The sequence below is a fragment of the Acomys minous genome (assembly GCF_964271855.1).
Source record: "Acomys minous genome assembly, chromosome: 17".
Lineage (NCBI taxonomy): Eukaryota > Metazoa > Chordata > Mammalia > Rodentia > Muridae > Acomys > Acomys minous.
Genome location: NC_140500.1, coordinates 17,495,271 through 17,522,051, shown reverse-complemented (window position 1 = coordinate 17,522,051; position 26,781 = coordinate 17,495,271). Strand labels below are relative to the sequence as shown.

Here is a 26,781-nt window from a genome sequence, read left to right as displayed (position 1 = left end):
ATTCCAGATTGGTTTATTCATGTTCTGAATCCATGTGGTCTCTTCAGCCATAGGATCTTGGCAATATATTAATGATAGAAAATCAGTCAAAAACAATGAGACTAGCATGTGTGGTTTGGGAGAGACATCTCGGGTATCCCTTCCAAGTATTTTATAGGATATCTCATGCCTGGAAATGAGATACTGGTTTAATAACTCATGTGTTCTGGCACCCACATTGTCTTTCATGCATGATAACTCACTTCAGTCTAATTTTAAATTATATACCAATTTTTAATTAGCTTACAAATTATTGAGTTTTTATAAGGTTTTCTCATACATTCTCAGTTTTGGTTAATTCACTTATCAAGAAAAATTTAAGATTGATTTAACTTACTCAATAATTGTTTGTCAGCATCCTAAAACTGGTCTACAGTCTTGAGCCCACTAGTGTTTATTTGCATTCTGAATCATACAATTCAAGTGCCTACGAAATTGCAGAGAACAGAAAAGTAGAAATTGACACACAGGCAATTCTGGACCATGCTAAAAGAATAAAAGATAATATTTCTTTTAGCACATCTGGTTTAAAATTTTAACATGTAACTAATAGCATGAAATCATTTATACCAAGAAATATTTAGAAAGAACAGGAAACTAACAAAATGAGGACTAAATGTTAATCTGTAGAAATTAAGAAACAAGCCATGTGTGGTGGAGCACAGCTGTAAGTCTGGTAACCAAGTGGAGAAGACAGGGGGAGCAGGAGCTCAAGGGAAACCTTAATCCTTAGTCCCTTAGGAGGGAGTGTGGGTCTAGCCTAAGACACAGGAAACACAACTCCAGAAACAGAACAAAAGCAAAACAAAAAACAATGGGAAGGCTTTCCTCAGAATGGTATCATACTGGGTTCTAATCAACAAGTCTAGAAAGCCATTCATAAAATGGTAAAACATGGAACTGTTAGAAGCTAAGTGAGAGCAAAAGGAAGACTCTGATTAAATTAGAGATGTTTCTCCATATTATCTTCATTAACAAAACTCTCCTTGTTCCCCATATGAAACCCATATTTTTTAATCGTCTATAAGAAAGCTAAGTTGATATGTGATGGATGACCACATTTCAAAAATTAGTACATTTTGCTGTCTACATCCATTGTTGATATAGTTACCAAGGAACACAGAGCTACCAAATATGGTGTGTAGGGAGTGCAGTGTGATGGACAGGGTGGGTGCCGTTCTATGTAGGAGGCGTGGAGGTCTGTGTGCTCACAGGTAAGTGCTAGGGGAGCCAGGAATGTTAAACACAGAAGGTCATTCCTTCAGAGGAAGGAATACGTAATCTGTGGGAGTAGACCTGGTGACTTTTGCAATAGCTGTGTGGGTGAGACTACACTGAATTATTTCCCAGACACATTTATACATCTAGAACTATGAAAATAAAGCCACAATTGTGACAAAAGGTGATGGTAACAATGGAAACTAAAATGGCCCCATAATTAGCTTCTTACTTGTCTGCTAAACGTTTTCTTAGGTTGGTAGTGGCTGAAGATAAGTAAGCTCAGGTGTGACTGTGAGCAATCTGAGAGACTCAGCAAAGCCACAGGCTGACTCGTCAATCAGACTGTGTGCAACCTCAGAGCTGTGTGAATTCATGCATTTGGTGTTTTTCTAGTACATATATCCCATCTCCAAACTTGTCCCTTAATCCAGTCTGCTAATATTTTTATCCTCAGTCCCAAAGCTCAGATTTGTTAAAATAACTCAATTTCCTAAACTGAAAAATAGAACAAACCTGCTCTGCCATTCATTTCAGCATTTAATACCTTCTGTGTGTTTTCTTATTTACTAGTGAGATTCTTGGTGCAAAACTCACCAAAAGAAACATGAATTCTGGCTGCACAAAAGCTCAGGACTGAGTCAAACAGGTAATTCTGTGGCCTGAATTTACTGTGTATAATAGGTGATTTTTGGCAGAAAATGTGAGTTACCTCATCAAAGGTCACAGCATCCCTCCATGAAGACACTACACCTCCATGGTTTTGACTGAAAAGACAGCCCTAAAAACATGAAGACTCTCAGGGAGCCAAACACATCATGGAAATGTTGGTGCTGGGAACTGAAATGAAACTGTGTGACCTTGAACCCTATGCTCTTAGTCACCTGGCCATGCTGCCTCAGGCTGCTGGTGCACATGATCCTGACAGGCAGATGCCAAGTTCAACAGTGGAATAGCTGCTTATTTTAATGTGTATGCTGAATAGTTTACTTCACCTGAAGTTAATAAAAAAAATGTAAGATGAATCTTTTGTCATTAAGTGGTGGTTCCTTGACATATGCCGGCATTAACCATGTTTTAGCATGTACTAATGGAGCACCTACTGTATGTAGTTGATTGTGGTGCAACAGAAACAAGACAGAAATAGACCATGCCTTCTTTATTACTCTAGGGAGATCATCCAAGCTAAAGAGCCCTAAACATTGGCATCCATACCAGAATAAATGTTTATTTATTTCTCAAACTTCCAGACCTTGGGCAGAAGGTCTAGCTGACTGCTCTGTGATAAAAGCTACTTTGCTCCTCATTCAAGAGGAAGAAGAATTGGTAAATTGTTAAATCAAATTGCTCAGGAGAACATAACACTTTTCTGTAAGCAATGTAGACATCTTTGGACTTTAACCAATTTTCTATGCCGAGCAATAGAGAGTTGGATTTTAAACAGCTCATTATCTGAGAGAGTAATTAGATTTGTAAATTAATGACTGCAATGAATTTATTAAATACACAAATATAGACATAGGAATTTTACAATGTAGGGAGAATTATGCCGGTTCGAGGTAGGAATGACTTCCAACAGGAGTAATGATGTTTTAGAAAGTTAGTAGAAGAAAACAAGTCATGAATAAACAGATTGTAGATTAAGTCTCTTACTCTGTTTTCATTAAAGAGAATCATTCAGGACTTCTTAAAGGGGAAAAGACAGTTATTTTCTATTGGACTAAAATATGTACAATGGAGAAGATCTGGAAGTTGATAAATGGTTTATTTTAAATCCTGTTTTTTAAGTATTAGTGAGCTAATTTGAATATTCAGTTCACATCCATTTCACTAAAAATTAAATTTTGTAATTTTAATTTAGTTTATAAATTCTTGAAAGGCTCAGAATAGGCTGAGGAGACAATTCTAACATATTTTGAAAATTTTCACACATAAGTAGACACCAGCCCTTTATAATAGTGTGTGTGTGTGTGTGTGTGTGTGTGTGTGTGTGTGTGTGTGTGTGTGTTATTTACACTGGAGTTTAAAAGGTCACTCTTTAAACAACCTTCTTATAGTTAGAGATAAAATATTTCTAAATGTCTATCTGGAATACAGATTTTGGTTTTCTCTTTCTTTTTAACACACATACACACTTATATAAAATTTCTTTTAAAAATTATGTGTGTGTCACGTGCGTGCAGGAGCCCACAGAGGTCAGAGGGCACCAGATTCCATGGAGCTGGAGTTACAGATGGTTGTGAGCTGCCTCGTGGGAGCTGGAACTTGACTCTGGGTCTCCGCATGAGCAGGAAGCACTCGTTCCCTCTAAGTCATCTCTCCAGCAGCTACACAGAAATTCTTAAGCAGTAATGCTAGAATTGTGGCAAAAAACTGCACCTTAGTGTGTTATAAAGTGAGTTCCTCTAAACAGAATCAGTATTGACTTTGCCTTATGAAAATAATTTCAAACATAGGAAGGCTTGATGTTTTTGTTCGTGCGTGCCTGTTAATTTTTTTCTGTGTATGTGTGTTCCTTAATTGTGCTATGATGTAAAATGTTTACTTAATTTTGATTCATAGTACATACTATTACAATAGTACGTTTAAAAGTACACGTAAGGCACAGTATTGAGCACAGTAGATGTGTGATTTTACTCTTTGGATGAAATGATGCTCTGACTAGACAACAGTGAGCAGGTAAGTCTGGAGACTGTCACACTACAGTAGAAAGACTTTCAGTTAGGGAAAACAAGGTGAAAGTAAACGTTTTCCCAACAGGATTATTTGGGAATTAAATGAGATAGTGTTAGAGCTCTCACCAGAAGTCAGACTGGGTAAGGACTGAGAATCCATCAAAGGCTTTCTGAAAAGAAGTCAATAGTTTAAACAGAGTGGCCTAAGGAAGAAAAAAAAATGAAGATTGCAGAAAGAAGCTAAAGGATGGAAAAATAAAACATAGGGACATTTACAGATGCCTAGTTGAGGGAAGTTCATAGTTGGATTAGCATTCTGGGCATTAGGGTGGCATAAATTTTTCTGTTCAGGCCCAAGTGCCTCCAAGAAGAAATGGAGAGAGGCAAAGGGACAGCTGTGAGGGAGCCCTGCCTACTGCCTAATGCGTCACAATCTCTGCATGAGACAGGCTAGTCTTGAACACAGCCTTCCTTGTAACCATCCCCGAGGATGCCTATGTTAGTGCTTGACTTCTGGTCCCATTCCCACCTGTAGTAGCTCAGGATATGGACTAATGCTGTGAGAGAGCAAAGACCCATCAGCCTCTGGGATAAGACAAGCAGGAACCAGATTCTGGCCCACATCATTTGCGGTGCTTTTCTTCTCTGCTTCCAATTCTGTAGACCCACTGTGTTCACTCTGCACATTGAATACAGTTCCTGAGAACCTACTGTGTGTACGTGTATTCATATTCATGTTTTTCTCAATGCCTTCCCTAAACATGAGGTGGCAAAACATTATATATTTAAGGAAACAGATGCTCTGCAATGTGAACATGCTTTTCACATGACTTGTTCATAGCAGAACAAGGACATTTCATCCCCAATTCCCCGAAGTTCTCCTTTTCATGTATAATTATGAAGAATCTTGCAGGAAATATTTTTCTCCAATGAGGATGCAACAGAAAATTATAGAGGTTTCTCTCAGTTGTATGTACAATGTTTATATGTGTTTATAATGCTGTCACTGTGTGCCTATTATGCTTAAATACTATGTAATCTAGAACATTCTCAAAAGTATAAGGATAAATAATGGCGATTGTGATAACTATAAGAAAGTCCTGAACACTAGGAGCTACTATTCTTTGTACTTCAGATTAGGACTCACAGGCAAGGATGAAGAAAACAGCTGTGCTGTCATCTCACATGCACAAGTGCTTTCTGACTTCTGTTCTTCAGGCAACCATTGGATCTGACAAAAGAAGCTGAAACATGTCTGAAACACTGTGTCCTGCCTCCTGACTGTGAATCTCATCTTGATGACGTCACCATCCTCACCATCATCTCCGCATTGAACTGTCCCTGCTGTCGACCCTCCCAGTGCTCAGTCAGTGGCACAAAGCATGGGCTCCAGAGCCACTGTGCCTCTTACAGATGCTCATGTCCAGTTTCTTTACTCTGTAAATGTAAATGTACACAGACACGGATGTGCCATTATAAGTGAGGAATCCACAGAAGGAAGCCCAGGCCAGCAGGGGGGCACTGGAGGCCTTGTGTGGCCTTTGGTGATCTCTGCCTGAGGTCATTGCAGGCAGCTGCAAGAAAACTGTTTGTAAAGTCCTAATGTCTAGACCCCACTCTGATCCCAGACCATCTCACATCTGGGCTGTAGAACCTTCATTAAATTCTTTGCTCTTGACTCTGTCAGCAGAATCCCAGAGTTAAGGAGCTAGAGACACGAAGAATTTGTTTTGATTGACACCTCCAAATGAGTCAATTAGTAATGGTCTAATGCTGTGGTAATGACAGTGATTCTAGGCAACCTGAGCTCTGTCCATGTGAAACCTCTCACTCTGTAGTGATGCACCAGCAGACTCTGGGCAGATGCTGGTACATTGGAACTGTGCTTCCCTGTCTCCTGACCTCTGAGAGGTGAGGGTCTATTCTCATCCAGGTTTTTATTATGGTAACAAAAATGGACCAAGACATGGCCTCATCTCATACCACTGCTCCAGATGCTCCCATTTTATTTTTCTTGTCACTTCTTTCTTCCACACCTCTCTATAGTTTATGGCTCTTATACAAACTATAGGAAGTATGCAACTAAACACTTGGTTATTTTAGTAAAAAGTAAATGTCATCTTATAATACTTTAGAAAAATTAAAATAAGTATTTGTCCTGCTAAATCTCTTGGATGTTCACTTTTGAAAAAAAAAGTTTGCCAAATTCCCCAAAGTAATCAAAAGAATAAAACTGAATTTAATTCATAAGGGCATACAATGAAGTTTCTATTTAAATAGATGCCTAATCACTCAATGTCAAATTCAGTTATAGAAATGGAATCATATGCTATGATCCAAGTAAAACCTCAATTAAGAATATTTTTAAATTAAAATAATGATTATTTTGTGTGTATAAACGCTCTGCTTGCATGTGTGTCTATGCACCATGTGTGTGCAGTGCCAGGAAAGCAGGAAGGAAGCACTGGATCCCCTGGCACTGCAGTTACAGATGTTTGGAAGCTGCAATGTGGGTGTAACAGCAGCCACTGCTCCTAACAAATGAGCCATCACAAGGCTCAATATTCTTTCTTGTAGGACAGAAGAAGTTACTAAGGTGGGAACTTAACAATGACTTTATAGATTTGGGACCATAAAAGACTTATATGATTCCACCATGCACACCACCCATCTGCAGGCCCGCCTGCTCCAGTCTTGCTGTGGAGTATACTGAACAGTTACTTTGAGTTACTTTGCTTTCTTAAACAATCATTTGCTCAAATTGTGTCTTGGTTAGCTTTTTCTCTCTGTAAGAAGACAAGAATAGAGGATAAACTGGCACATGGTAGCTCAACAGCTCAGAGCAGCAAAACAGCGCCCATGGCAGAGAAGAAGTGGACCAGAGTTTGCTGCACCCTGGCAACAATGACATCATCAGAACCCAAACGAGAGGAGCGTGTTCTCTTAACTGATAATGTGCAGAAGCCTCTTGGGAAGCTGTTGGTGGCAGCCTTCTGATGCTGCTCAGGATGAGCTGAGGCCTTTTTGATGGGTCAACTCACCACACATGGGTGTTAGATCTGAAGTCAAGTGACCCTAAAGGTATGGTGGTAGGAACGTTTTCTTGACACCACAATAACATAAGGTGCCTGTCTCTGTCTCTTTCATTCCAGCATTAACTTGCTGTTGAATAGGATCCTACTGACATCATCTCTAGAACTCAAGCTATGACAATTAAATTCTCCCAGAAAGTCATGTCTCGCTATGTCTCAACAGGCAAAGAACATTAGGTGTAATTGAGACTATTACACATGCGCATACTCGCCTGTCAGATCCGAATCAGTGTTTATTGACACACCTAATATGCTTAGAAGCCACCACAAAAATTGATGTTAGTTTGGTGTTCAAAGCCATTCTCTGCCATTATCAAATAAGACATGAGATAACAATGTTAGTGAGGACACTAAGCAAAGGAAAACTGCCCACTTTGGTGGCTATGAGTTCTGTGGACAGAAGAGACTGACTGTGATGTGGGGAGGCCTGGTAGCACTCAGAGGAAGGGGAAGCAGGCTGTCAGGATGAGACCTGATAGGCTGTGATCATATGATGGGCAAGGAGGTCCCCTTCTGTTACAAGTCTAGGGGAGGGAAATAGGGTGAAAGAGGGAGGAAGGGTGAACAGGAAGATACAAGTGAAGGGATAACAATTGGGATATAATGTGAATAATAAAATTTAATAGATAAATAAAAAAGAAAACTAACATGACCACTATGAAAAACAGCAAGAGATTCTTTTCAAAAGTCAAAAGCACATCAACATCCATTGCACAATCATATCTCATATCTCAATATAGAAAACATCTGAGCTGCTCTTAAATTTACTTTTGAAAGTCAGGATGGCTGCTGAAGAAGGCAGCTGGGAATGGCCAGCAGGGAACCGCTGGCAGAGATGATTGCCTTGGTGTCTAGTAAAAATTGCTACGGGAAGTGGCAATTGATAGGGACTGTGAGCTGTGAGCGGTTGTGGGTGACAGAGAGTGGAGATCAACACTCTGTCTCAGTGGTGAGCTGAAAACAGCAGGGAGAAACGGATAGAGTGCTCAACAGCTCAGAGTAGCAAAACAGCACCCTAGGCAGAGAAGAAGCGGACTAGAGTTCGCTGTACCCCGGAAAGTAGCTCCACCGAGCCCAAGGTGCACACTGCTGCGCAGCTGAGAAGTGGGCAAGAAGTGGAGGAGAGGCAGAGATGAAGCCGTGCAGAGCCCGCTGTATGCCAAAAAGTAGCTCCATGGAACAGAGCCTGCCGCCTGACCACGCCCTGCTCCCAGCATCACTGCTGCGAGAGGACACTGAAACTAACTCCTCTGACAAAAACTGGAGATTCCAAGATGGCGGCAACAGGGTCAGTGGTGTCTGAACTTCAGGAACGAGACCCAAGAAACTACTGGGAACCACCGACCACCATGGGAGCTGAAGATAACTGGGTGAGAAAGACCTGCACAGTGCTGACTATGGGCCCACGGGTGGGTCTGACCTCCTGCCATCCAGAGGCACACAGAGGAAGACAGACCAATCCTCCCAATCTGGACTGGAGCTTGCCTGAAAGCTGGGAGCTGTGGCCTTGCTTGGCAGTGCGAATTCAGAAAATGGGACTGAAATCATCCAGGCAGTGAAGCATTAGAGCTCCTGTCCTAGGGAAATCTCAGGAAAAAGGTATATCTTGCCTCAGACCCCCTCCACCCACCTCGTGCCAGTCCACAGAAAGCCTAGGAGCCTATGGAGACACAGAAGGCTGGGTCACTGTGACTAGACTCAGTTCAGTCTGAGACCCAAGACACTACCTGGAGCCAAAGACCAGGGGAGCAGGGAATCACTGAGAGAGATCTTCACAGGTGGGTCTGACTTCCTGCCAGTCAGAGACACATGGAGGAAGGCAGACTAGTCCCCAGAGCCTGGTCCAGAGCCTCCCTGTGAGCTGGGAGCTGTGGCCTTGCTTGGCAGTGTGAACTCAGTTAATGAGTCTGAAATCATCCTGGCAGTGAAGCATCAGAATGCTTGGCCTAGGGAAATCTTGGGGAAACTGGTGGATCTCTTCTCAGACTCCCTCCACCTGACACCAGAAGCTATCTTCCAACATTGGAGATGGCAAAATAACTAAAGGACAGGATAAAAACATAAACAACAAAACCCAAAACAATATGGCATCTCCAGATCCCAGCTATCCAAAAGAAAGCAACCTGGAGAATGTAAACAAAATTGAAATACAAGAAAATGACCTCAAATCCTTAGTAATGAAGATGCTAATGGAGGAAACTAATAAAATCCATACTCAAGGCGGGAAGATACATCCAAGCAGGTGGAAGACATAAAAGAGGCCCATAGAGAGGCACTGGAAAAATTTCAGGAAAATACCAACAACCAGATGAAGGAAATCAATAAAACAATTTAAGATCTGAAGGCCTATAAAGAGGCAATGGAAGAAACTCAGGAATACACAAGCAGATAAAAGAAATCAATGAAACAGTTCAAGATCTGAAGATGAAAATGGATACAATGATAAAGACACAGACAGAAGAAAAACGGGATCGAAAGAGCCTAGAGAGGAAGGCGAGCAACAAGGAGGTGAGCTTCTTTAACAGAATCCTAGAGATGAGGAACAAATCTTGAGGCTATATGATACAATCATACATCTAGAAGCAACCATTAAAGAAAACGCTAAATCTGAAAAATTCCTGACACAGAACATCCAAGAAACCAAGGACACCATGAAAAGAAGAAACCTGAGGATAATAGGCATTGAGGAAAGAGAAGATGCCAGACTCCAAGGCCCAGAAAATATTTTTAACAAATCATAGAAGAAAATTTTCCCAATTTAAAGAAGGAGATTGTTATAAACATACAAGAGGCCTACGAATAGACCAGAAAAGAAAATCTTCCAGCCACATAATAATCAAAACACAAAATATACAGACCAAAGAAAAAATATTAAAAGCGGCAAGGGAAAAGAGCCAAGTAACATATAATAGCAAACCTGTCAGAATTACATCTGACTTCTCAGCAGAGACTATAAAAGCCAGAAGGGCCTGGACAGAGGTCCTGCAAACCCTAAGAGACTACAGATGCCAGGGACTGACTTGGATGTGAATTGTGGTGCCCCATAATTGACCACTTCCCCATGGTGGGGAGGCCTGGTGGCACTCAGAGAAAGAAAAAGCAGACTACCAAGATGAGACTTGATAGTCTGTAACCACTTAGTGGGGGAGGAGGTCCCCCTCAGTCATAGACATAGGGCGGGGGAATAGGGTGAAAGTGGGAGGGAGGGAGGAAGAGGAGGCTGCAAGGGATGGGATAACAATTGAGATGTAGTCTGGATAAATTAATTAAATAAAGAAAAAGAAAGTCGGAGGATGCGGGAGGACTACAATTTTCCATCTTCCTACCCTAAGGTAGTGTCAGTCTTGTATGACAAGGTGTGTTTCTTGGAGCAGGTTCTATCTTTTAATCCAATTGGCCACTCTGTTTTATTTCACTAGGAATATATATATATATCCTCTCAGAGTCTCTACTAGAATGTTTTCAGCAGGCAACATCCAAGTTCCCCCACGAAGTGGTTCAACTTCTAAATGGTAAAATATTCTCACGAGTCTGTTCCCCATCCCACACTTGGGATCTACACAAAAACATGTTTATCTTCTCTTCAGGGCATCATGCATGCCCATTCCCTATGGTCCCCATCCTACAGTGGGCAGCACACGTGCCCATTCCCTATGGTACCCATCCTACAGTGGGCAGCACACGTGCCCATTCCCTGTGGTCACCATCCTACAGTGGGCAGCACACGTGCCCATTCCCTATGGTCTCCATCCTATGGTGGGCAGCACACGTGCCCATTCCCTATGGTCTCCATCCTACAGTGGGCAGCACATGTGCCCATTCCCTATGGTCCCCATCCTATGGTGGGCAGCACACGTGCCCATTCCCTATGGTCACCATCCTACGGTGGGCAGCACACGTGCCCATTCCCTATGGTCCTCATCCTACAGTGGGCAGCACACGTGCCCACTCCCTATGGTCACCATCCTACGGTGGGCAGCACACGTGCCCATTCCCTATGGTCACCATCCTACGGTGGGCATCACACGTGCCCATTCCCTATGGTCCCCATCCTACGGTGGGCATTACACGTGCCCATTCCCTATGGTCAACATCCTACAGTGGGCAGCACACATGCCCATTCCCTATGGTCCCCATCCTACAGTGGGCAGCACATGTGCCCATTCCCTATGGTCACCATCCTACAGTGGGCAGCACATGTGCCCACTCCCTGTGGTCCCCATCGTACAGTGGGCAGCACACATGCCCACTCCCTATGGTCACATCCTACAGTGGGCAGCACACATGCCCGTTCCCTATGGTCACCATCCTACAGTGGGCAGCACACGTGCCCATTCCCTATGGTCACCATCCTACAGTGGGCAGCACACGTGCCCATTCCCTATGGTCACCATTCTACAGTGGGCAGCACACATGCCCATTCCCTATGGTCCCCATCCTACAGTGGGCAGCACATGTGCCCACTCCCTATGGTCGCCATCCTACAGTGGGCAGCACACGTGCCCATTCCCTATGGTCACCATCCTACAGTGGGTAGCACATGTGCTCACTTCCTATGGTCCCCATCCTACAGTGGGCAGCACACATGCCCACTCCCTATGGTCCCCATCCTACAGTGGGCAGCACACAAGCCCATTGTAGAAATAAATATGGATGCTGCTATGAATCTGTGCCAGTCTTGCTCTTGACTATGTCCCTTCTGTGGTTCTGCACAAGTGAAGGTGTGCTTGTGCTCACATTTACTTTGTCACACAGTGTAGCCTTATTTCCTAAATGTCCCTGTGCTTCTCCTCAACCATATATCTCCTCAACTCAGTCCAGAAGTCTGAATAGGTCTCAGCTTCCACAGGGTTCTCTGATTCCCAGAACTGCTGCAGGTCTGTTATAAGAAAAGGACCAGAGGTCCTTGTCGCTGCGCTAGATTTCAGTCTGTCCTTGTCCCTGGGCCAGGATCCACTGTGGTGCAGAAGAAAGTCTAGTACTTATCTGTGGCTCAGAGTTCTGGAGGTGGAGGAACAGGCCTCCATGTACAGAAGAATTAAAAGCCCCTAAGATTCCAGTGAAGTTTGCTGGTGTTAAATTTCATTTCTAAGTCAGAGAGCTTGGAACGGCAAATGAAACACAAAGTAAACAAGTAAAGGAACAGGAAAAGTCAGTCTCCAGATGGCTCCAGTTTGCCGCCTGGCCATGCTCCAGCAGGATTTTAGAATGGCTCATTAAATAAATGACTTCTAGTGACCTGGAGGGTGAAAGAGGGAGGGGAGTTGTGGGCAGGAGGATTGGGGAGGAAGGAAGAGAGAGAGTGGGATAGGAATGGAGAGAGAGAGAGAACAGGAGGAGAAGGAGGAGGGAGGGAGATGGTGAGAGGGAGGAAGGGAGGAGAGAATGGAAGAGGAGAAAGGAGAGGCCAGAAGCAGGTAGGGAATTGGACTGGGAAGAAGGATCCGTCTTGATGTTGTCAGGTGGGCTTGTGGAAGAGCAGGTGTGCTACTGGCCAGATTAAAAGCGTTCAGGACCTTTACTTTTAGCTGCCAGGCTTTTGTCTCAGTCAAGAGAGTGAGGAAGAAGCTGCCATCTTGGAAGTTGGCCATCTTATTACTTAGGTGTGGCTCCTCTTCCTATCCGCCTGTTTACTAGAGGTATGTCTGACTCCTACTCCCTCAGTACCACTCCTGAAGTTTTGTTTTGTTTTCAAAGGCCAATATACTAGATATTTAATGGTCCAATAAGAATTTTCTTTGCTTTCAAGTCTTTAATATTTTTATTTAAAATTTTTGTGTGAATAAGAGTTCTGCCTGCCTGTATGTCTATGCACCACATAAGTATATGAGAGGCCAAAAGATGTGCATGAACCGACATATGTGTACTGAGAATTGCACCCTGCTCTGCAGCATAAACAAGTGCTCTCAAGCAATGAGCCGCCTCTCTGGCCCAGGGTGCAGGCAACATACAGATGTGATATCACTGTTATGGCGCTGGACTTGCTGTTGTTACCTGATGAAGGTGACAGTGGGCACTATCTTTCTGTCCCCACACCACTGACAAAAACATTTTCATATTGTGTTTTCTGTATTGTTGCACAACACATTTTGTGCTGGTTAGGTTTCTGTCAACTGGATAACAATCTGGGAGGAGACAACCTCATCTCAGAGGTTTCATAAGATTGACCTATAGACAAATCTGTTGAATAGTTTCTTCATTTATCATCATTCCAGGAGGGTACAGCCCACTCTTGGCAGTGGTCTTGTGTTACATAAGAAGCCTGGGAAAGCCTTGGGAGGCAAGTCAGTAAACAGAATTCCTCCATGGTCTCTGCTTCAATTTCCGTCTTCAGGTTCCTCCCCAGCTTTTTTCTTGGCCTTGGCTTCCCTCAATCATGGCCAGTGATTAGAGTGATTAGGACTTACATGCCAAATATAAACCCCTTCCTACCTGGGTTATTTTTGATCATAGTGTTTACTACAGGAAGGAAATTAGAATAACTTTGTTCTGTGACTGTTTGATAGCTTTCCCTTTCTTAATTCCCTCCTTATAAATTCTTGTAAGTATTTGGGCATTTTAAGCAGGAGTTGAGTTTGTGAAAGGCCATTTTACTACAAAATGAGATATTGCTATGTAAAAATCTTCATGGTTCCTGGAGAGAGTTGGGAATCTAGTACCCTAGACTGCTAAAGGGAAATGGAGAGCTCCATTTGTTACTCTCGGAGAATTGCTCAGCAGAGTGGTGAATGGACTAGAGGTAGACCTAAATTTGGATGACAGACAGATCTGCCATTTAGTGTCTGTGTCACATGAGTATCTGTGTCACATCTGTCTTTCTAGCTGAGTTTAACACTGATTTTCAACTTGTCAGGTTATAGAATCACTAAAGATGCAAAGCTGTATCTGTGACAGATGGTCTAGATTAGGTTCACTGAGGTGAGCAGACTCACCCCAGCCTCCCTCAAAAATTTACAGAGCACTATCCTAATATATACACACAAAAGTCCACAGTGAGGTACTACAGATTCAATAGCAGCATGCTTCAACATGAGTATACAGCAAGATGAAGTAGGATGTCTTTTAGGTATGCAGGTTCAATGTAGGTGGAAGAAGGTTTTGAATGTTTTCACCAAGAAAAAACAATAAATGTGTGAGGTGATAGGATAATGACCTAATGTGATCACCATCCATGGTATACATGTGTTGAAACATGATACCACATTGCATGTGCATATTCAATTATGGGCCAGTTAAAATCATCAAACTCAAAACCAAAATCAATTAACGCAGTTTAACACACTCATCTAAAAAGTTAAATAACAATCATCAATAGATGTAAACTAAGAATAAGAGAAATAGACTTCAACTTGAAAAAGAATATCCATGAAAGACCAACAGTAGCACAGTATTCCATGAAGGGGAGCACAAATCTCTCCCATTAAGATTGGTAACTGGAAACAGATTTCAGGATCTGGGTAACTGAAAAATGCAGAAAGATGATGTATTAGTTACCCATCTCAATGCTATGATAAAATACCTGACAAAAACAACTCAGGGAGAGAAGCCTTATTTCATTGCATGTTTTTACAAGAGTTTCAATCTGCCATGGCAGGACAGAGGGCACTTCATTACCCCTAGATAACACAGACCCTGTCACTTGCTGCAACTGAGAAACAATGCATATGAGACATAGGCTGCCATAGGCATAACAGGCAATGGAGCTTATACAGCATATATACATAGCTGTAGGAGGGCACATCCCACATTTGACTCTCTCTCTCTCTCTCTCTCTCTCTCTCTCTCTCTCTCACACACACATATGCACACACACCCCTGTGTGTGTATATATACTATATATATATGTGTGTATATATACACACACTATATATATATATATAGTGTATATGTGTGTGCTTAAAATAGACATTTTCTAAACTAGTGAACAGTCATACAGTAAATGTATAAGTTGGTAACATATTATTACAATTCTAAAGTGTTGTGTCCTGTATATAACTATATATGTTATGTTTTCATCCAGCCCACTGTTCAGGAATAAAATAGCTGGATGGAAGGCTTCTTTGAATCAGTTAATCTGTCTCACCAGCTCTCAGAAAACCTCAAGGAAATTTCAGATCGATTCTTTTCTTCTTGCAGTCATCCTAAATTAAAGAAGATTGTGTCTCCTGACTACTGCTAACAGTGGGATTTTGTGCCCTCCTCCAGGAACAATACTTTTTCGGCAACAACAAATCCAGGCTGGATCAAAATAAGGGTATAGGGAGGAAATTTCTGGGGAAGCCAGGATGGCCTGGTCATAGAGATAACATAGAGATCACATTAATCACATCTATTCTCAGACTTCCGGGTAAAAAATAGTTCATACATCTCTTCCTTTGGATAGAGAAGTCTGCGTTTTTAACATTCCTGGCTCCCCCAGTGCTTATCTGTGAGGACGAGATCCTCCATGCCCCCAATAGCTACCTGAGTTACCATAGGCAGAGCAAGAAAAGCCTATGAGATTATTTTGTTTTCTTGGCTTTTTGAGACAGTGTCTTACATAGCCTGAGTTGTGCCTGATCCTCCAGGCCTCTGCCTCTCCAGTGCTGGGATTGCAGGTGTTGGACATCAGTATCCTGCTAGATTCTTTTCTTTTGTTTTCTTTCTTTCAATTTCTGTCTTTCTTTCTCTTTCATCCTTCCTTACCTTCTTCTTTCTCTTTTTTTTCTTCCTTTCCTTCTTTCTTTCTTTTCTGTACATCATGGTGGTAGCCCATCCCTCCTCAGCCCCCAATCCTATCCTCCTTCCCTCTCCTCCACCTCCTCTCCTATTCCTAGAAAAGGGGAGCTCCCTTATCCCCAACTTCAGTTCATCTAGTCCCACCATCACTGAGGCCATCTTCTTCTCTTGTGGCCTGGCAAGGCAGTCCCACCGCACAGAAGTAATTGAAAACCTGGCAAAAGAACCCATGCCAGAAAGCGCTTCTGTTTCCCTTACTTCATGACCCATATGAAGCCTGAGGTACCCATAGGCTGAGTCCATGTAAGGATGTAAAACAAAGAAACCATGAAATTTGCAGGCAAATGGGTGGAAGTACAAAAGATCATCCTGAGTGAGGTAACTCAGATTTAGAAAGACACACATGGTATGTACTCACTTACTAGTGGATTTTAGCCTGCTAGCTTTTTTATTCTTTAATGAGTCCTATTACCACAAAACTATTACCACTCTTGTACCAACCATATGACCACAGAAGACATCACATTTCACACAAGTTTTATAATCCATTCACTAAGTTCATAATCATGAATGGACAATGGAGCCAGTTCTTGAAACAATTCCTAACAGCTTTTATACACAGCTATTTCTTTCAAAAGGAAGAGAAGAAACTCTATATGTTTAAAGATCATCTTTAGGGCTGGGGAGCCTGCTCAGTCAGAAAAATGCTTGCCACATAAGTGTGAGGATGTAACTTCTGCTCTTCAGAACCTATATAGGAAAGCAAGGTCTAGTACATTGAGCTCCTGAACTTACTTCCAGAGGGGTAGAGACTGGTGAGCCCTTCAGACTTGCTGATCCCTTAGCTGAGCTTAATCTATGAGCTCCAGGCTCAGTAAGAGAACTGTCCTTAAAAACAAAATAGTAACTGTGGAAGTTACATGTCAATATCCTTAGTTGCAGCTGACAATAATGTCTTTCCTCTGAGGACATGCTGTTGAACATGGTTCCAGGACAGGTCAACCTTTGCTAATCTCTCCTTTTCCTGACTACAGATAATAGGCAGGGGCAGCCTGGGCCTTCCCAGTGAACCATTTGTTTGACCGTGCAATCCATCTGGCAACCGTTGTTCTTAACAGCTCTTATCATATAAGCCTGACCACCTGACCTGTATCCCAGGAATCCAAGGGAGCAGTAGAGCGTTGCCTCCTGTGACTACATGACCCCTAACATATGCTGTGGCATGGATGTGCCTGGCCCAAGTAGTAAGCAAAATAATTTTCAGTGGGCCAATGGGTCACTCTCCCATGTTTCAAATAGGTGAATATGAGTATTGGATATAATTCTTTAGTGTCCAGTAAAATATGTTTTTCAAGCAATGAAGTTGGCTTTTAACATCACTGCTTCCCTACAACTCCTAAGAGTCAAGGACAAATTACTGCATGGGGTTATTTGTGAAATCATTAACAGTGGTAGAAAAGGCTCTTTAAGTGGAAACAGCTTATAAAAAGAACCTCTGAACCAGGTGTGTTGGTGCAGATCTTTAATCCCAGCACTTGGGTAGCATAGGCAAGTGGATCTCTCTGAGTTCAAGGCTAGTCTGGGCAACAAGGCAAGTTTCAGAAGAACCATGTTTACACACAGAGAAACATCATATAAAAAAGGGTAGGGGGAGATTAGCACCTTTGACCTTCCTGGATACCTAAGATTAGAGTGACCACAATATCATATAAAGTGCTCTGTCTTCCTAGATTGTAAGAAGTAGACTTTCAGAGCAGGTCAAGTGTCACTGGAAAATTAAATGAAAAGTACTGAGACACTGCATTAGCTGTCCTTCCATTACACATTTGTCTATGGTCCCCATCCTACAGTGAGCAGCACACATGGCCAATCCCTATGGTCCCCATCCTACAGTGGGCAGCACACGTGCCCAATCCCTATGGTCCCCATCCTACAGTGGGCAGCACACATGCCCAATCCCTATGGTCCCCATCCTACAGTGGGCAGCACACATGCCCATTCCCTATGGTCCCCATCCTACAGTGGGCAGCACACGTGCCCACTCCCTATGGTCCCCATCCTACAGTGGGCAGCACACGTGCCCACTCCCTATGGTCCCCATCCTACAGTGCACAGCACACGTGCCCATTCCCTATGGTCCCCATCCTACAGTGCAGAGCACACGTGCCCACTCCCTATGTTAACCATCCTACAGTGGGCAGCACACATGCCCATTTCCTATGATCACCACACTACAGTGGGCAGCACACGTGCCCATTCCCTATGGTCACCATCCTACAGTGGGCAGCACAGGTGCACATTCCCTGTGGTCCCCATCCTACAGTGGGCAGCACACGTTCACATCCCGAATGGTCCCCATCCTACAGTGGGAAGCACACGTACCCATTTCCTATGGTCACCTATCTACGGTGGGCAGCACACGTGCCCATTTCCTATGGTCACCATCCTACAGTGGGCAGCACAGGTGCACATTAACTGTGGTCCCCATCCTACAATGGTCAGCACACGTGCACCCTCCTTATGGTCACCATCCTACAGTGGGCAATACATGTGCCCATTCCCTATGGTCACCATCCTAGGGTGGGCAGCAGACGTGCCCATTCCCTATGGTCACGATCCTATAGTGGGCAGCACACGTGCACATTCTCTGTGGTCCCCATCCTACAGTGGGCAGCACATGTGCCCATTCCCTATGGTCCCCATCCTACATTGGGCAGCATACATGCCCATTCCCTATGGTGCCCATCCTACAGTGGGCAGCACACGTGCCCACTCCCTATGGTCACCATTCTATAGTGGGCGGCACACGTGCCCATTCCCTATGGTCACCATTCTCCAATGAGAGGCACACATGTCCACTCCCTATGGTCACCATCCTATAATGGGCAGTACACGTGCCCACTCCCTATGGTCACTATCCTACAGTGGGCAGCACACGTGCCCATTCCCTATGGTCACCATCCTACAGTGGGCAGCACAGGTGCACATTCCCTGTGGTCCCCATCCTACAGTGGCTAGCACACGTGCATATTCCATATGGTCCCCATCCTACAGTGGGAAGCACACATGTCCATTCTCTATGGTCACCATCCTACCGTGGGCAGCACACGTGCCCACTCCCTATGGTCACTATCCTATAATGGGCAGCACACATGCCCACTCCCTATGGTCACCATCCTACAATGGGCAGCACACGTGCCCACTCCCTATGATCACCATCGTACAGTGGGCAATACATGTGCTAATTCGGTATTGTCCCCATCCTACAGTGGGCAGCACACCTGCCCATTCCCCATGGTCCCCATCCTACAGTGGGCAGCACACATGCCCATTCCCTATGGTCACCATCCTACAGTGGGCAGCACACGTGCCCATTCCCTGTGGTCACCATCCTTAAGTGGGCAGCGCACGTGCCCATTACCTATGGTCCCCATCCTACAGTGGGCAGCACACATGCACATTCCCTATGGTCCCCATTCTAGAGTGGGCAGCACACATGCACTTTCCCTATGGTCACCACCCTACAGTGGGCAGCACACGTGTCCATTTCCTATGGTCCCCATTCTACAGTGGGCAGCACAGGTGCCCATTCCCTGTGGCCACCACCCTACAGTGGGCAGCGCAAGTGCCCATTCCCTATGGTCACCATCCTACAGTGCACAGCACACGTGCCCATTCCTTATGGTCCCCATCCTACAGTGGGCAGCACATGTGCCCATTCTCTATGGTCACCATCCTACAGTGCACAGCACACGTGCCCACTCCCTATGGTCACCATCCTACAGTGGGCAGCACACATGCACATTCCATATGGTTCCCATCCTACAGTGGGCAGCACACGTGCCCATTCCCTATGATCACCACACTACAGTGGGCAGCACATGTGCCCATTCCCTATGGTCACCATCCTACATGGGCAGCACAGGTGTACATTCCCTATGGTCCCCATCCTACAGTGGGCAGCGCAAGTGCCCATTCCCTATGGTCACCATCCTACAGTACACAGCACACGTGCCCACTCCCTATGGTCACCATCCTACAGTGGGCAGCTCAGGTGCCCATTCCCTGTAGTCCCCATCCTATAGTGGGCAGCGCACGTGCACATCCTGTATGGTCCCCATCCTACAGTGGGAAGCACACGTACCCATTCCCTATGGTTACCACACTACAGTGGGCAGCACACGTGCCCATTCCCTATGGTCACCATCCTACATGGGCAGCACAGGTGTACATTTCCTATGGTCCCCATCCTACAGTGGGCAGCACACATGCCCACTCCCTATGGTCACCATCCTAAAATGGATAGCACACCTGCCCACTCCTTATGGTCACCATCCTACAGTGGGCAATACATGTGCCCATTCCCTATGGTCCCCATCTTATAGTGGGCAGCGCACATGCACATTCTCTGTGGTCCCCATCCTACATTGGGCAGCACACATGCCCATTCCCTATGGTCACCATCCTACAGTGCACAGCACACGTGCCCACTCCCTATGGTCACCATCCTACAGTGGGCAGCACACATGCACATTCCATATGGTTCCCATCCTACAGTGGGCAGCACACGTGCCCATTCCCTATGATCACCACACTACAGTGGGCAGCACAGGTGCACATTCCCTGTGGTTTCCATCCTACAGTGGGTAGCACACGTGCATATTCCATATGGTCCCCATCCTACAGTGGGAAGCACACGTGTCCATTCTCTATGGTCACCATCGTACCGTGGGCAGCACATGTGCCCACTCCCTATGGTCACTATCCTAAAATGGACAGCACACGTGCCCACTCCTTATGGTCACCATCCTACAGTGGGCAACACACGTGCCCATTCCCTATGGTCACCATTCTCCAATGGGCAGCACACATGTCCACTCCCTATGCTCACCATCCTATAATGGGCAGCACACGTGCCTACTCCCTATGGTCACCATCGTACAGTGGGTAGCACATATGCCCATTCCTTATGGTCACCACACTACAGTGGGTAGCACACGTGCCCATTCCCTATGGTCACCACCCTACAGTGGGCAGCACACGTGCCCAATCCCTGTGGTCACCATCCTACAATGGGCAGCCCACGTGCCCATTCCCTATGGTCACCATCCTACAGTGGGCAGCACACATGCCCTCTGCCTATTGTTATCATCCTACAGTGGGCAGCACATGTGCCAACTCCCTATGGTCACCATCCTACAATGGGCAGCACACATGCCCACTCCCTATGGTCACCATCCTAAAATGGACAGCACACATGCCCACTCCTTATGGTCACCATCCTACAGTGGGCAATACATGTGCCCATTCCCTATGGTCCCCATCTTACAGTGGGCAGCGCACATGCACCTTCTCTGTGGTCCCCATCCTACATTGGGCAGCACACATGCCCATTCCCTATGGTGTCCATCCTATAGTGGGCAGCACACGTGCCCACTCCCTATTCTTCCACGAGAGTAGGGTGTTGAAGTCTCCCACTATTATTGTGTGGGGATCGATGTGTGGTTTAAGCTTCATTGGCAGATATTTTACAAATGTGGGTGCCCTTGTATTAGGAGCATAGATGTTCTGAATTGTGAAATCTTTTTGGTTGACTTTACATTTGATGAGTATGAAGTGTCCTTCCTCATCCCTTTTGATTAATTTTGGTTGAAAGTCTATTTTGTTGATATTAAAATGGCTACACCTGCTTGCTTCTTTTGACCATTTGCTTGGAATATTCTTTCCAACCTTTTACCCTGAGGTAATGCCTATCTTTATGGGTGAGATGTGTTTCTTGAATGCTGAAGAATGTTGGATCTTGTTTATACATCCATTCAGTTAGTCTGTGTCTTTTTATTGGAGAATTGAGACCATTGATGTTGAGAGATATTAATGACCAATGACTGTTAAGAGTCTTAAGTTTGATGTTGGTTCCAGTCAAGTGTTTGTGTAGTTGTGTTTTTGCCATGGTATAGTTATCTATTTCCTGAGTAGTATTGGTTGTAGTTGTTTCTTCGGGATTGAGTTTTCCTTCTAGTACCTTCTGTAAGGCTGGATTTGTGGATAGGTACTGTTTGAATTTGTTTTTGTCATGGAATATTTTGTTTTCTCCATCAATGGTTATTGATAGTTTTGCTGGAAAAAGTAGTCTGGCCAGGCATTTGTGGTCTCTTAGGGTTTGCAGGATCTCTGTCCAGGCCCTTCTGACTTTCATGGTCTCTGCTGAGGAGTTGGATGTAATTCTGATAGGTTTGCCATTAAATGTTATTTGGCCCTTTTCCCTTGCAGCTTTTAATATTTTTTTCTTTGTTCTGTATGTTTTGTGTTTTGATTATTATGTGACAGGCAGTTTTTCTTTTCTGGTCAATTCTATTTGGTGTTCTGTAGGCCTCTTGTATGTTTATAGGCATCTCTTTCTTTATATTGGGGAAATTTTCTTCTATGATTTTGTTGAGAATAGTTTCTGGGCCTTGGAGTCTGATATCTTCTCTTTCTTCTATGCCTATTATCCTCAGATTTCTTCTTTTCACGGTGTCCTTGATTTCTTGGATGTTTTGTGTCAGAATTTTTCCAGATGTGGCATTTTCTTTATTGGTTGCTTCAAGATCTGTGATTGTATCTTCTAGGCCTGAGATTCGTTCCTCCATGTCTTGGATTCTTTTAGAAAAGTTCGGCTCTGTGTTGCTTGCCTTCTCCTCTGAGGTCTCATATTCTTATTTTTCTTCTGTCTGTGTGTTTATCATTGAATCCATTTTCATCTTCAGATTTTGAACTGGTTTTTTTATTTCTTTCATCTGATTGTTTGTATATTCCTGAGTTTCTTCCATTGCCTCTTCATAGGTCTTCAGAGCTTGAACTGTTTTATTGATTTCTTTTGTCTGGTTATTTGTATTTTCCTGAAAAATTTCCAATTCCACTCTATAGGCTTCTTTTATGTCCCTCACCTGTTTGGCTGCATCTTCCTTCATTTGATCATGAATTTTATTTGTTTCTTCCATTATCATCCTCATTACTAATGATTTGAGGTCATTTTCTTGTATTTCCATTGTGTTTGAGTTCCCTGGGTTGTTTTTTTTTTGGGATAGCTGGGATTTGGAGACACCATATTGTTTTTGTTTTTTTTGCATATGCTTTTATGCTGTCCTTTTGACATCTTGCCATCTCTGTTTTTGTTGGTTAGCTTCCAGAGTTGGGTGGAGGGTGTCTGATGATAGAGTCCCCTATTTTCTCATGATTTCTTTAGGCTGAAAGCTCTGATGCTTCACTGGTGTGGATAGCAGGAGGCTAGCACTGTCGTTTTGGACTCTCATAGCCAGTGATCTTCAGCTTCCCTGTACTGTGGGCCCTGCAATAATTCAGGATTTCTGAATGTGCACTGGGTCAGGTCAAAGTATCCACCACCTTCTGGGTCCTCTGCCAAGACCAGCCAGGGACACTGGGCCCGAACCACACGCCAAGCTCCTCTAGATTCTCAGGGCCCGAACCATCTGCTGAGCTAAGTTAGGGACTCTGGGCACAAAATATATGCAGAGTCCAGCCAGAGTTTCAGAGCTGGGGCTGCATGCCAAGCTCAGCTAGGTTCTTTGGGCCCAAAGTGCATGCCGTGTTCAGTTATAGTCTCAGGGCTGGAACCTTCCGCCAAGCTCAGCCAGGAATTCTGGACCCAAACTGCACAGAGGGTCCAATCAGAGTGTCAGGGCTGGGACTGCGCAAAAAGCTCAGCTAAAGTATCTGGACCCAACTTACTCGCCAAGCGCAGCTAGGGACACTGGCCCCAAACTGCAGAATTACGCACCGAGCTCAGCCAGGGACTCTGGACCTACACTGCATGCTGAATTTAGGCAGGGACTTCAGGCCTAATTTTTGTGGAGAGTCCAGCCAGAGCCTCAGGGCCGCAATGTGCGCAAAGCTTAGCTAGAGTCTCTGGGACCATCCTTCCTGGCAAGTCCAGCCAGGGACTCTGGGCCGAATCTGCACACTGAGCTCAGCCTGCATCACAGCAGCAGAATTGCACGCTGAGCTGAGCTAGTGTCTCCATGGTGGAACTGCATGCTGAGCTGAGCTAGCATCTCAGGCAGAACTGCGCACTAAGTTGTGTTTGGGACTCAGGGGCTGAACTGCCCACCGAGTACAGTTTGGGTCTCAGGGCACCGCATGGCCCAAATCCTGCCCAGAGTCCCCTCTCCCACAGCAACTCCCACATCACTCGCCTCCGCTGGAGGGCTCTGAGCTGCAAACCTCAGCCGTTACCGCCACCGCCGCTGCTGCTACTGCTGCGGCCGCCTCTGCTGCTCCAATTCAAGAAAATTGGCACTCCTCCTGTGTGCAGGGGCATGCAGGTCCTCTGCACCCTGGTCCCTTTGAACTGTGGAGCTCTCCTGCTGCAGTGGTGTGGGAATCTTGGTGTTCCTGGTTCAGAATTCTGTGCAATTCCCTGAATTGTTTACTGGAGCTTCTAAACACAGTCCACACTGCCCGCCGCCGTCTTGGATCTCCCTGAGTGCTGACTTCTTAATCTAAGTACAGTAAAAAAATTCCACTATACAATCCACTATCACAGTTCCAAGCTCAAGACATTAAATTTCCTTTGGTTTGTCTTTTAAGTACAGACTTAAAATGTTTGTCATTGTACTAGATTTATATATGCCCAGTCTTCTGGATAAAGGGAAGAAAGCCCCCCTTTAGTGATGTGTACTGATGCTGAAAATTAAGATCAAGTGTGTGAGCTTTTGTCCTACTTCATGGAATGTTTCTGCCATCTTTGAGCTCATCTTAAAGAGTGTTTATGATGTTAACAACTGATATGTGTCTACTGCCTTTTCCACAGTGTTTATTTCATTGCAAATTACAAACAATGGTGATGCTAACACATCTAAATTCTATCACCCTTTGTCAACTCTAAAGGATTCTTGTAAGCTACAGTCAAAGGGAATTCAGTCAAGTACTTCCAGTCAACAGCCTGACTTTCCCACCTACTGCCTATCTCAGCAGGTGGAATTCCTCCCCCTTTCCCTGGCTTAGAGACTCTCCTCCAGCAACTACCAAAGTCATGGTTCCAAAAGTGTCTCATATCCTGGCTACCTGATCACTACAGTCTTACATGCAATACCTGCTAGATTGGGAGTTCCCCTCTTCCTCCTCTTGTAAACACTTCTCTGGGTTGGAGAGATGGATCAGTACTTCCCTTGCATCTTTTGAAGCAGAGGTCCCCCCAGTCACAATCTTTATGACTACAGCTGGTTCTTATCATTGCCCTTCAGTTAGGACCTTCTCCCTTGGGTGAGATCTCTTTCTACCAGCACAGTTTCTCTCCCTTCCCTCTTGCTCATGCTCAAAACCCTAGTACTATTTGACCATGTCTGCTGAGGCTATGCCTTTAGTCTCTGGCAACCACTGACAAGCTGCTATAACAGATTGCACCAAATCTTATGGAGTTAAACCTCACTTTTGGGACACCTTGACATGTTACTGACAACCCTCTCCCCATGGGAATAGTCCATTCACCATCCTTCCAGGGTCCTCTTTGGAGTGCCTTCTGGAGAATGTCAGATCCCTACACCCCTCTTAAGAACTACTAACCTTTCATGACTCTGCAACTAAAATTGGGTTTAGTATCCTTTTAATAACAGATCAAAATATCCAGAATGGAACTTTAAATTACCACCAGAAATCAGGTAAATTGAAGGAGGTTCCCTATGTTCATGGGAACCTTTTTTTCTGCTAGCTCTCCCATAAGTTTCAAATGTACATGCAAATGGAAATTTCTCCCTACTCTACTTAACTTTGTCATCTGCCCATAGATATGATCTGGTAACCTGCCAGATTTCCTACATCCTAAACAGCCAAAGCAGCTACCCACAGGTGCTCCAAACCAACCTCACTGATCATTGCAGCTGCACCTGCACTGTCCCTCCTAGTCACAGATGTTCTCAGACCCTGGATAGCAAATACATCAGCCTGCTCTTCCTTGACTTGGCCAACATTTCAGCCTTTTGGTCCCTTGTCCCCAACCCAGTGTCAGCAGAAAACAGTCAAAGATGATTGATTTCTTCCCCCTTATTGATTTGTTATCCAAAAAAGCCTGGAATTGTGTGCTTCAGACCTGGAGCAAACAGTTCCAGGTTCTCCCAGTACTCTTTGGTTCCTATCTGCTGCTGCAGGACATGGCTGGCATATGCTGCCCTCTTCTCTTAAGTTTCCAGGTAAGAGCTTTTCCTTCCCCTTCACCATATAATCCAGAGACACACTCTCTCTCTCTCTCTCTCTCTCTCTCTCTCTCTCTCTCTCTCTCTCTCCATGCATGATGGCCAAGAGCTGCTGAAACTACATTTATGTATCAACTTGCCTTACATGAAAAGCTGTCTAAAGTTTTCATTTCTGCCATCACTCCCTAAATCTCCATTGTTTTTTTATAATTCTAGAAAAGGGGAGGAATGTTAATCCACAAGCTGCTTCCTCAAATCCAGACTTAGGGTTAGATAGCTAATGGGCCAGTCCTGTGTGGGCCCCAAAATACAAAATGTAGCTTGCTTTAAATCTATAATTGTGGAACTGGTCCTTCCTCCTCACAGTTCTCAAGTTTAGCAGAAGTGTCATGGAGTACATGTGACAAGGAAGCAGAAGTGTAAATTGCAGGGAGGAAAAAAAATGAATTAACCAGAACTCTGGAGATGACATGCAGAGACAATGGGAGAGGGAAGTGAGGACAAGTTTCACCATCACATGTGTATGAGAAAAGCATATGAAAATGCCACACAAATCCAATTAGTATGTTAGCTTAAAGATCAACTTGGAAAGCTAAAAATTAATGTATAATATTTAAAGACATAATGTGTGACAGGATATAATGGAGGAGACCAATATTTATGATTAAAGTAAATGTCAGCATATTTATTGTAGCCACACTGGTATTGTTTCTATAAAGATCTTGAATGAATTCCCACAGGGATACATAGGCCTTCCTGACCAGCAGAGCAGGGAGTGAGGCAAAGTCTGTGAATAAATGAATGGTACTGGGCAGATAAGACTGTAAATTCTGAAAACCCAGTGCTCATATT

General features: G+C 44.3%; 1 protein-coding gene and 1 long non-coding RNA gene across 4 annotated transcripts in view; both read left to right on the top strand.

The window, feature by feature from the left end:
- KLRF1 (killer cell lectin like receptor F1) overlaps window positions 1–26,781 on the top strand; it is a 163,850-nt gene that overhangs the window by 98,858 nt on the left and 38,211 nt on the right. The gene's annotated exons all lie outside the window — the stretch shown is intronic.
- LOC311588194 lies at window positions 13,118–15,193 on the top strand. Its single transcript, XR_014776106.1, has 2 exons — window positions 13,118–13,416; window positions 15,045–15,193. It is a non-coding gene; the product is annotated as an uncharacterized lncRNA (long non-coding RNA).